The sequence below is a fragment of the Cupressus sempervirens genome, chromosome 6 (genome assembly GCF_028749045.1).
Source record: "Cupressus sempervirens isolate cs-2001-9-10 chromosome 6, ASM2874904v1, whole genome shotgun sequence".
Classification (NCBI taxonomy): Eukaryota; Viridiplantae; Streptophyta; class Pinopsida; order Cupressales; family Cupressaceae; genus Cupressus; species Cupressus sempervirens.
This window is the reverse complement of record NC_143123.1, coordinates 6,233,786-6,247,089: the sequence shown is the minus strand read 5'-3', so window position 1 is coordinate 6,247,089 and position 13,304 is coordinate 6,233,786.

Genomic DNA, 13,304 nt, shown 5'->3' with positions numbered 1-13,304 from the left:
ACATTAACTTAGATGTGGAAGGGCTAGAAGATGATGGGAAAAATATTTATAGTAATACATATTTGACCAAATTGAGAAATACTTCAATCAGTTCTGAGCCATATATTGATATGGAAGAAGACCTTCATGTTATGATGGCTCGGATTGTCAAGAGAACTCAAAAATGGGTCGAGTGGACAGCAAAAAAGGCCCAGAGTAAGAGCAAGACTACTCAAGCTTCTCCAGCTGCTGCTACTTCCACTTGTTCTCAGAGTGTCACACCCAATATTACAACCACAGATGCTCAAGGACTAGCTCAATCTATAGGGGGAGGTGATCAATCCCTGGAGAAAAATATTCCAATAACTCCAACTTGCCAAGGTTGTCTTCTACTAGTTATTGGAGCCCAAGCTAGCACCAAAGAAAAGAGGGCTGAAGAGCCAAAAGATGATGTTACTGATCCAGTCTTACCTCCTCATGTTACTGCTCTAGTCTCACCTCCTCATGTTACTGCTCCAATCTCATCTCCTCATATTACTCCAACTCCATCTCCTAATCATAGCCCTAGTCCATCTGCAAGCATTCCTCTTTTGAAGCCCCATTCAAATAGTAGAAATCAGGGATGAAAAGAGTAGTAGCAGCGAGTCCACTTAATCCAATGAGGCTGCGAAGAAAACTCAAGAGGAAGAGAAAGCCCCGAGTTCATCTAGGCTTCTTTTTCAAGATCCAAAGAATCCTTTTTTTGCAACTACAGTGGCAGTGACTCCGGTAAAGAAGAAAATATTCAGTATAGAGTCACTTGGGGCTGCTTCTAAAGTGATTAGTACAGAGTCCTGGCTAGAAGACACCTTAGAAAGGAAGAGAAAGAGAAAAGAGGAGAGTATCCCTGTAAAAGATATTGTGTCTCAAGTAGTTCACTCTGGGTCTACAATAGTGAAAGCTAAGAAGCAAAAGATGCTATCAATACTTGGGCAAGATTCAGAAATAGGACACTTAACCATGGAAATAGCAAAGTCAAACAAAGTAGGGAGAATTGAAGACATGATGCCTGATGATTTCACTCTGCATTTAATTGATCTTGGAGAGGCTAGACACGATACAAAGGTGGGCCTATGGAGATCAAGTAATGAGGTGATAGAAGAACAACTGGAGAACCTCAAATTGTCAAAAATCAAGATGAAGGCCAAGATAGAAGAATTGAAAAGATTTATTAGGCAGTTAGTTGTTCCGTTGGCAACCATTATTGGTGTGCCTACTACTGAGAACCCCACAGCAAAAGAAGTGCAAGCTTTCATCTCACAGCTTCATAAAGATGGGCATTTTGGCCAGATCGAAAAAGAATGGATTGAGAAACTCAATGCAGATGGAATTGCTATGATTGATCAAATTAGAAATGTTATCCTTCGATTGGAAACTGAGAAGGATAATATCATATCTATCACAACACTTTGGTCGCGGAGAAGACAAGATGTGATGAATGTATTTCCCTCTTGAAAATGATCATCCAAATGAAGGCAAAAGAGGCGGTTGAAGCAAAGATTTTGAAGAAAGGGACTGAGCCCCTATTCGAATGGCTTCAAAGCATGCAATTTACGTTGGAGATGATTCAAGAAGCTGAAGAGGGACTCAAAGAAATTGGGGAAAAAGTAAGGAAGACCCAAGACAGAGCATTCGAACTCATGCAAGGATTACACACTGACTCACAAACTAGTGGGCAAGGGAAACCTATTATTGGGGTAGAAGTAATAAAGAACAAATTCTCCACATACTTGAGTAATCTATCTGGAATGACTTCAAGTGGTCAAAATAGAGTATCAGAGTTGCAAATGCTTGGTGGATGCGTACACATGGTTGTCGAAGAATTGACAAGTCAGCTAAATGCAGTAAAGGAGCTGGCTCGAGAGCATTCGAAGTGGCTCTTAAGGTTCACTAATGTACATGTGCCTAATCACAAAGAATTGATTCCAATTATAGTAGCTGCTAAAGCATATAGAGTGAAAACTGAAAAAGGAAAGAAGTCCAAGTGATTCAGCTAATGCTCCCTTTTCATTTTCTGTTGTAAACTTTGCAAATTTTGTAAATTTTGTAATACGAAAAACTAGCATCTTGCCATTTGTCACTCTTAGAAGATGAACCAATTAAAATTCCTATTATAACGGTCATCTCTCAAACTCTATATGTATGAAGTTGAATGATTAATGAAAGGTCGGCAAAATTTTGGTGTAGGATACTTGATGTTGCAGAGTCAATTGAAGAGTATTTTATGTCAATTATTTTTTTTTCCAGTAAGTTGATAGTTGTTAATTAGCTGATTCTTTCTCTTAAACTAAGTTATAGTAGGAAGGAAAGGATGTTTTATTCCTTTGTTTCAAGGTTGTGAATAAACCTAGTAGGATGTGCTGTGGAATATTCGGAGGACTCATTAGACTTTTTTTTCTTTAAAATTTCATTTATATCTTTGTTAATAGTTGTTGTAGATTAGCTAAGTGCTGAGTGTATGAATTTATTAGATGTGTGAGTTCTATCATTTGGTTCATAGACTAGAAATTTCATCTTGCCTGGATTAAGTTCTGCTTAGGCTTAATCCAGTTTGCCTCTTATGCTCTTGGGTTAAGAGCATACCCTGTGTTAGTTTTAGGAACAAAACATAATTCATTGCATATCATTCCATAAGGGAGTTGTACCTACCAATTCAGAGAAAAGCCAATAATCAGATAATGGCTTTTCAACTATTGTAACCAAATATTGTTCACGATTTGGGCACTAAGAGTCATATTCCTAAGAAACAAGATAGGACAAATATGTTTACCAACAAATTTTTGGTGACTCTGCTGGAGAAACAAATAGTCGCTTGATCAAAAAGCTTATGTCATGAGGGAAAATGGTACTACCTTGTGAAAACATAATCCCAGTGCTCCAACCTAACCTTAGTTTTCAAGACGACCATAATTTCATCCCTTAACACATTCATTTGGAGGCACAGAAGGAACATTGAACATTATCAGAATGCTAGCCAGGTACTAGAGGAAGAAGAAAGAAGAGTTGAAGCCTTGGAAAGAGTTTTTCAAAAGAGAGATATTCGGAGAGAAAAAAGACAATTAAGACAATAAGCTCAGAGGTAAGCTAGATCCAACATCCTGGAACAATTTAGGTTCCTCAGAAGTACCAAGGAACAGGGTGGGCAAGATCCTACCTTTGATAGACGTGTAGAGCTCGACTTTCCTATTTTAGACGTCCCAAAGCGAAAAGGTAAAGTTAAAAGTTAGAGTAGACCCCCTTCCCCTATTAGAAATCAGGATGCCATCACTTCACATTCCACTTGTTAGGTGTTAGCACTTCACAGAGTTACTGCCCCTCCAATTGTTAGTTTTTTGCCATATACTGCTAGAACAATTATGGCCGCTCCATGGGCCATGGTGACATGACCATTAGTGCTAAACGCTTACCATCCACTCCTGGCTGGTTCAAGGAAGAATTTTCCTGAATTCTCAGGTGATGGGAAAGTCACTACAGATGAACGCATTAAAGCTTTCTTTGTGGCTACTCATATCTTAGGAGTGGGACATGAAGATGTTGTTGTAAGATTGTTTGTAGAAACTCTTACAGATAGTGCAGCAGATTGGTTTTATCATCTAGCTGACGACTCAATAACTGATTGAGATACAATGAGAACTCAATTTGAGACAAGATTCAAAACTACGAAAGATGAACATGCCTTGCTAACACAGTTGACTTCAATTAAGAAGCAACCAACTATGAGCATGAGAGATTTTGTTGCCAAATTCAATAACATTAATAGTAGAATTCCTACTACTGATAGACCCACACTTAGTAATCTAAAAACTTTCTTTATCAGTGCTATGCCTCCAGATATCAATTATGATTTGAGAAGAGCACGACCCACTGATATGGCTAATGCACAAAAGAAAGCAATTGAATGTGAGGATGATTTAATTTCTACGGGAAAATGGAAACATGAACTTCAAACTAAAGGGATTTCTAGTAATATCACATCATCAGAAGAGATGATTCAGAAGTTGTCTAATGAACTAGTAGCGATGAAGAAGCAGTTACTCGGATTCAATAACTCTTGTCAGCAGAATTACCAAAATTCACCAAGAAGAAGCAATGAAAGTAGGATTTTGTAGCTTACAAGTTCACAACCTAGGTTGCAAATTGAAGCAGCACCGAAAAAAGGAAATATGTGTGTCTTTCATTTGACCACAGATTATGATAGTGAGAATTGTCCAGAGACTGCCCACATGATGCAATTGTTATCTACTAATGAATTAAACATTGTGGCTCCTTATTCAGAGCCTGATTCTTATTCAAATGGTGACTCTGGAAATTTATTTTTAGAATACAAATCAAATTCTGAATCAAAAGGTGAGTGTTATGCAATTATTGATGGAACTTCATACATAGTGCTTACCTGTGGACAAAGTTTAAAGAACCAAACCTCTAGTCACACTCATAGGAATGACTTCAACCCTTCAACGAGCAATGTACATATTGATCAAGGAGCATCTACATCACAAATGGCTAAAGCTTTGGGTCTCAATCTCACTAAAGTGCATGGAAGATGCTATTCAATGGATGTCAAACAAGTTCCCTTACTCAGACAGATCAAAGATGCTCAGGTAGCTTTAGCTTCACATCCGGAAAAGAAGCTCCTATTGACTATCCTAGTAGCTGATATCCCAACAAGCTATGGACTTATGTTAAGTAGAAGTTTTTGTCATGAATTAGGAGGAAAAATAAAACTAGATTGGTCCCAAGTAGTAATACCTATTGGGAATAAGAAAGTCAAATTAGAACCTAAAGAAAAGGCAAAGTTCACAGTGTTGAAATCAGACGATCCTAAAGCTCAAATCCTATATCAAGAATTCAAGTTTGGCAATTATATGTTGTTTACTAAAGAAAACCCAAAAGAACAAATAGATGAGAATCCAAGTGATAAAGTTTCCAATGAAAATAAGGATGTACCAAGCATATGGACACTTGAATTTGATAGAAGTTGTGCCTCTTTAAGATCTAGAGCTGGTGTAGTATTGATATCCCCGAAAGGAGAACTTGAACCTATGGCTTTCAAATTAGAATTTGGGAATATGAATAACACTGTGGAGTATGAAGCCTTATTACTTGGGATAATGACAGCAAAAGAAAGAGGAATAAATTTTTTAAAAGACCAAGGTGATGCAGAGCTTATTGTAAAGCAGGTAAAAGGGCAGTATTTTGTTAAAAATCACAAACTGATGAATTACAGGAACTGAGTCTGGGATGAGATTAAAGGTCTAGATGCCTTCTCTATTGAAGTAGTTTCGAGAGAGATGAATACCAAAGTTGATTCCTTGGTTGTCTTCGCCTCCCTATTACTTCCTCGCTTTGATTTCCAAGACAAGAAGTACCAGATCAAAATTGTGTATTGATCTGTCATTCCAGATAACACAAAATCATGGCAAGTTTTCAATGATGATAAAAGTTTGCAAATGTTCCTTGAGAATGACAAGTTTAGCTTTGAGCATGAATCCAATGGAAGTAATCATGAAAACCCTGATGTAGAGAAAGAATTGAGCCAAAATGTGGAAGTTCAGCTGAAAGGCAACATTATTCCCCCATATTTCGTGGCCTTAGAAAAACTATTTAATAGACATGATGCTTACATAAAGCAGAAGAGAGTGAAAAAGGGGCCAACAATGGGTGAATATGAAGGAGTTAACATTGGAGATATTCATAATCCTAAACTGATTAACATTGGGAAGTGTTGTTCACCCGAAGAGAAAGAGGCCGCAAAGAATCTATTTATAGAATATAGAGATGTTTTCACTTGGAGCTACGAAGATTTGAAAAGTTATAGAAATGGGAAGGTAAAACATGATATTCCACTGAAGCCTGATGCAGTCCCTTTCCGGCAGAAACAAAGGAACTATAATCCTAAAGTCGCTAATGCCATCTTCTAAGAAGTAGATAAGATGTTAAAAGCAAGAATTATTTATCCCATTCATCATTCCACCTGGATAGCCAATATTATACTTGTCAGAAAAAGAATGGAGAAATAAGAATCTATGTTGATTTCCACAACCTAAATCAAGCATCCTTGAAAGATAACTTTTCTCTTCCTAATATGGACTATTTATTGCAAACAATGGCGGGATCAGAAATGATGTCTATGCTTGACAGCTTCTCGCGTTATAATTAGGTTGAAGTAGAAGAGAAAGACCAGCATAAGATGGCATGCACTACCCCTTGGGGTACATTTGCATATCACAAAATTCCTTTTGGACTTATCAATGCTGGTGCTACATTCCAAAGGTGCATGAGTAAGACATTCACCGATTTGAAAGACCGAATCATAGTCATATACCTGGATGATCTCACCATGTTCTTGAGAAAAAGAAAAGATCATATGGAAGATTTGAGGAAAGTGTTACAGAGGTTCCAAGAGCATGGAATATCTCTCAACCCAAAGAAGTCAATTTTCTGTGTGATAGAAGGAAAGCTCCTTGGCCATATAGTGTCCCAAGAAGGCATTAGAATTGACCCTGAAAGAGTAGAAGCTGTTTAGAGACTAAGCTTACCCTCAAACAAAATAGGGGTTAAATCTTTCTTTGCGTAGGTGAATTTTCTCAGAAGATTTGTGCCTGATTTTGCAGAAACTACTAAACATATAGTGGACATGATGAAAGGGAATTCAAATTTCAAATGGAATGATGCAGGGAAGCAAGCTTTTCATGATATTAAAATTTCTATTGCTAATACCTCGGTACTGTGTCATCTAAATTATAAGCGAGACTTTATCATTTATTGCTACACTTCTGAACATACATTGTCAGCTATTCTTATGCAGGAGAATGATGAAGGAGTACAGGCTCCTATTGCTTTTATGAGCATACCTTTAAAGAACCATGAACTCAAATATTCAAAAATTGAAAAGCATGCTTTTTCAGTCGTCAAGGCTCTTAAAAATTTTTGGTTCTATATCCTACATTCACATTCAATAGTTTTTATCAAGAGCATACTGACTCAACAAGATATAGGTTGCAATGTCAGAGGAGCATGGGTAGCAAAAATACAAGAATACGATATAGAGATTAAACCTACCAAGTTGATAAGAGGGAATTCTTTATGCAAGGCAATTGTAGAAAACAAAATCATTGGAAAGTTAGAAGAATCAGGTGAGAAGCAATTGGTGTTAGCTATAGGTCTCTATGATCCTTGGTTTGAAAACATCTCTTACTTTTTGATGTATGGTGAATGTCCAAAGGGCCTAAATGCAAAGCAAAGAAGAGACCTTAAACCAAAAGCAGCTAAGTATGTGATCTAGGATGATAAGCTTTTCAAAAAAGCTATTGATGGTAATTTCCTTAGATGTGTAGATAAACAACAACAAGAAAAGTTGTGGAAGACATTTCATGATGAAGCTTGTGGAGGACATTTCTCTTCTTTAGTCACAACATTTAAAATGCTAAGGCAGTGTTATTACTGGCCTGGGATGTTCAAAGATGCATACGCTTGGGTAGCAAAGTGTGAAAAGTGCAAGATGTTCTCCAAACATCCTCAACTAGTTGTTTTACCTTTGAGACATGTTATCATCGAAGGGCCTTTTCAACAGTGGGGCATTGACTTTGTTGGTCCTATTAGCCCTACATCTAGTGCTGATAATCAATATATAATAACTGCAACTGATTACTTCACTAAATGGGTAGAAGCTAAGGCTACAAAGAAGACTACTTCCGAGGTGGTGTGTGAATTCATAAAGGAAAACATTTTGGTCAGGTTTGGTGTTCCTATTAAACTAGTGATGGATAATGCATCTTATTTTTCTTCAATCAAAATTACTGATTTCTATTTCAAGTATGGAATCACCGTTGGTCATTCATCTGATTATTTCCCTAAAGGGAATGGACAGGTAGAGTCTAGCAATAAGAACTTAATTAATATTGTTAAGAAGCTAGTCTTAGATAATCAGAAGACCTAGCACAAAAGGATTCATGAGGCACTCTCGGTGGATAGAGTGACACCCAAGAGGGCAATTGGTATATCCCCTTTTGAACCGGTTTATGGAACTGAAGCCAATCTACCTCTACCTCTGGAGTTAGCCACAAAAAAACTCAGAACAGTAATTGAGGACGATGTCTATAGGGATGGTCTAGAGAAGAGGATCCTATATTTGAGAAAACTTGAAGAAGAAAGGAGGGAAATTGTAGACCACATTACACAGCACCAAATGTGAGTGAATGAGCTCTTTGATAAGAAAACAAGACCTCAAAAATTTATAGTAGGAGACATGGTACTACTTTGGGACAAAAGAAAGGCTCTGAAAGGAATGCATAAGAAGTTTGATGCTTTGTGGAAAGGTCCATTTAGAATTCAACAGGCACTCGAAAATAATTCTTTCAAGTTGGCATATGAAGATGGTGAAGTACTACCCCTGACTTATAATGGTCAGGATCTCAAGCTCTATCAAATTGCAAATTGAAAACAGGTAACCCCTGTACTGTACTATAGTTAGGCTTAGTGTCTTGTGTGTGTCTTAGTTAGCCTTTTCCTTTCTATTTTCTCTTCCTTGTTCCTTGTTTTGTTTAGTTTTTGTTGTCTTGTCACCTTTCATACTCTTTTTCAAAACCATAGATCCTAAATTCCTTGCTTGGGCATACTTTACCCAAGTCCCCAGTCAGAGTTAGTTGTTGCCGCACTTTTCATCATCTACCAATTTTTCAAAGTGGAAATTAACTTGTATTGTGTTTATTCTATTCAAGTTAGTTGGTCCTTTCTTCCTCAAGTGATAAGTATCTCCATCGGGTTTTCATCTTTTCCCTTCTCCCGCATTGTATGGCCGGGTGGGTTTTCTTTATCATCACGAGTCTTTTGGTAGTTTAGGACCTTGATCAATGGAGATTCTTGAATCATGTTACTTTGAGTGAACTACTTGTAGCTCATTTTGTTTTTAACATAAAGAAAGTTGAACTGGTAGGAAATCTAGTTTTGTCTTCCCCTTGGCGGGTTTTTGCACCCCAAAGGTGAAACTCCGCCGGAATTCACAAATGTGGTTTGAGAGCTTATATGAAGAAAGGCGAATTATGTTATGGATAAATCATTCAAGTATTGCCATGTTTTCACTATGAGAATCATTCAAAACTCACTAAGATGATTTAAAAAAAGAGCATCGACGAAAAACTTAGAAACAACTTCTCCTCGGTGGGTTTCGAACCAAGAAGTCAATTTTTCAAAAAGGCATTTGTGAAAAGGTAAAGCGAGTTAGTGGGTCCCATCTTTCACTTGCGAAGCTAGTTTTATGTTTTTTGAAGGCTTAAAGTAAAGTGATTAGGGTAGAGAAGGTAAAACGAGGGCACAAGCAAAAAAGTGGAAATTGCTTTCTCCTCGGCGGGCTTTCTACCCTCGACAACAATTTTCTGCAAGTAATGAAAAATTGTTCCTGAAAGCATATTAATTATGTAAATTAATCATGGGATGTTTTGGGAAAGATAATTGAAACAAATTAGTTGAGTTTGTGAAGGTATTTTAAACAAAATCCAGTCAGGCAGATTTCTTCCCAAGGAGTACTCCTTTTCTATTTCTCCGAACCAGGGTAAAAATGGAAAGTAAGTCTGTAATTAAAGAAAGTTACCATTGGGCCAATGGGAATAGTGAAAAGACAAGGAAAAATCCATTAGAACCCTCATATTTACTAATTCAATGGATTTATCCTTAAATTTTTCTATGTGGTGCGGATCATGAAAATCAACAGACAGATTAAGGGTTCTTATATAAAGATAAGTGTAACAGATTTTCAAATCACTGCTTTCTCTTTTGAACTGTTATGCTGAATAGTGCTTCCAAAAATTTTCAAAGTTACAAAGTTCACTCTTTGCACTATTTTTGATTATTAGATTTTAGTTTACCTTTATATCAGACAAAATGGCAACAAGATTCGCCGATTTTGATGGACTGGGTGGAATCAAGTCTATATGGCAGAATATCACAGACACTTCGCTTCTTTGATATGCAAGACTTCCAAAGGAGACTAAGGATGGAGCCGGTTCACCCCATAATAGAGAAACTTTGAGAAAGTGGATTAGTAGAGGCAGCTAGATTTTCAAAAGCTATACAAGCTCCATAGTTGATTATTGAATGCATTAATCATTGCAATTCGAATACAAAGCAAATCTTACTACCAGATCAAAAAATGCTAATCTCAATTGATAGGCAAGCAGCAGTGAACTACCTGCAGATTCCAGAATGAGAAGAATTCTTTGAATTAACAATTGGAGGAGCTATGTCTGAATTCTCTCTGAAGAAGATGGTGTGGTGAAAAGAGATCATGAATTCGTGGTTCCAAAAGCTGAGGGGAGCTAAGAGTAAGGTCCCTAAAACCCTTTTCGGCACTAATCTCAAGCCTAAGATTGTGGACTTTCTGGTCCTCCTCCATCAACTTAAAGGTGAGGTAGAAGCCCTTAATTTTTTAGAACAATACTTCTTTTTGGTGCAAATTATTTGCTCGGATACACAATATGTTGACTAGGCGTATGAGGTAAGTGAACATCTGTCTAGGGCTCACAGTGCGACTAAGTTCTACAATTCATTTTATATGTCTTCTTTCTTGATATATATGTTGGCTTCCCTACAATTGTGGCTGGGACTCCCCAAATTAGAGAATTTTCCTGATGATGTGAAAAGCTATGAATTTTATCCATGCCTGCAGTTGCAGAATAGTTATGGGGAGTATATCTGAGTAAATGATGCATTCACAATGAGAATATGTAGGGAACTCCAAGGATGTTCGAAGCGGAGATTTAGTCCATAAGAAATGGTGGTCATCAGTCAATTTGGCAGTTATTTCATTCAATTCTCATCTTTTTCTTATTTGTGTCTTGTAGTGTTTGATGGATTTCCTCTGAAGCTGCCTAGATACCCGAACAACATGATTGTACTCATTGAGATCATGAGGCAAGCGATTCAAGTGAACGTATTGAGCGCCAGTTTGTGTGTATGAGAAAACGTTAGCAAGTAATACTAATCTATCAAAGGAACAAAATATTAACTAGCATAAAAATCATAACATATATGAGAGACAAAGTGAAACCCTCAAATGAGAATATGAACCATGGAATGGCTCTCCCAATGAGGATGGTCACTTGATTTAGGGATGAGTCTATTTGATAGGATTTGGGATGTATGCTCAAGCTTCAAATTTTCTTCAATGGTGGGGATGGGTAATGGCAAATTGGTAGCTTTGTGAGCTCTCAATTTGGCATTATAAGGGTATGGTTTAAAAGCTTTGTTTCTCAAACTAGCATTATAACTTTAGCTCAAAGGTTGTGATTGAAATGGCTTGGGAGGGGATTCAATTTATAGGCTAAGGGCTTGAGGGTTTGAGGGCTAAGATGCAAGAATGGGAGAAAGCTTATGGAGGGCTCAAATTGCATGAGAGGGGAGCACATGGATTGTGCTTCCTTATAACCAATCAAAGAGTGACACATGTCACAAGGTGAGTGGATGGAGGAAAGGGCAAGGATGAGTCAACAAAGGAGGCTCAAAGGATAATATCTTCATAAAGACCCTTTATAAATGGCTTGTAAGAGCAATGAATGGGCTTGTAAGAGTCTTTATGAAGATATTATCCCTTGAGCCTCCTTTTGTTGACTCATCTTTTCCCTTTCCTCCATCCACTCACCCTGTGACATGTGTCACTTCCTGATTGGCTGTAAGGAAGCACAATCCATGTGCTCTCCTCTCATGCAATCTAAGCCCTCCATAAGCTTTCTCCCATCCTTGCATCTTAGCCCTCAAACCCTCAAGCCCTTAGCCTATAAATTGAATCCCCTCCCAAGCCATTTCAATCACAACCTTTGAGCTAAAGTTATAATGCTAGTTTGAGAAACAAAGCCTTTAAACCATACCCTTATAATGCCAAATTGAGAGCTCACAAAGCTACCAATTTGCCATTACCCATCCCCACTATTGAAGAAAATTTGAAGCTTGAGCATACATCCCAAATCCTATCAAATAGACTCATCCCTAAATCAAGTGACCATCCTCATTGGGAGAGCCATTCCATGGTTCATATTTTCATTTGAGGGTTTCACTTTGTCTCTCATATATGTTATGATTTTTATGCTAGTTAATGCTTTGTTCCTTTGATAGATTAGTATTAATTGCTAACATTTTCTCATACACATTTTGGCACGCTCGGTGGGACCCCACTATAGGTCATTTAATCATCCATTTCTATCTATATGTTATTTTTTCTAATAATCTAATGTTTCTTGTTGTTTGAGTGAGTTGTAGGGTGTTTCACTTGTTTTTGCAGGTTGAAGGGCGCACTTGGGAAGAAGACATACCCTCTAAAATTCAAAAATAACCAAAAATTTTGGAAAAAATTTACGCATTTTAGTTCTTTTCGTGCAGTTTCATCTCCGCAGATTAGCGCCTGCGCTTACAAACTGTCATCTTCGCCAGCTACTCTATTGTCTCTGCAATCAAACTGACGTCTCTGCCTAGTCTTCTGTTGTCGGCGCTGCCACTAAACTGTCATCTATGCACCCTTGTCTATCGTCTCCGTAGTTCAGCGTCTCTGCCTAGCTTTTTTTCATCTTTGCCATCGCTTTTTCTTATCTGTCATCTCCGCCGCTGCCTCTCCTATTCTGTCTTCTCCGCTGCCATCAACCCAAACCATCGTCTTCGCAAATCAGCGTCTCCACTTGTCTCCTATTTTTTGCACCGCAAAACTGATCTGTCATCTCTACTTTCTTTTTTTCTCTCTGTCGTCTCCACAGACTAGCGTCTCCGTAGTTTGGCATCTTCGCCTGATGAACTGTCGTCTCTACTTGTTATTGTTGTATTTTTGTTTTAGCATCTCAGTTCCTGCACTTTTTATTTTTTATTTTTTATTTTTTTTTTAAAAAAGTATAAATCAAATTTTAACTTTTGGTGGTTCCATAGAGCAGAGGCTTTTTAAAGCATTTTTACGCCTAGGAAAAATAACAAAAAAAGTTAAAAAAAAATTTCCTATAGTTAAGCTTTCCTTTTGGAAGATTTTGGGTGAGTATTCAAATTGCTTTTTTGTTTCATTGCAGGTTGGAGCAACGAACTTAATCATTTTTTTAAATTTTTCTTGGAATGAACTTGCATGGTTAAACACATTTTTCTTTGAATGTATGTTGCTCAAAACATAATCTTGAATGCCATGGATAAAAATCAAAATTTTCTTTGGAATGCATGACTAAAACAAACAAACTCAATCTTGAATGCAAAAGATCAACTAACCATTGCAATATCTCACACTTCAATTTTTGGGACATAAAAAGAATCCACATTCTAGGAAC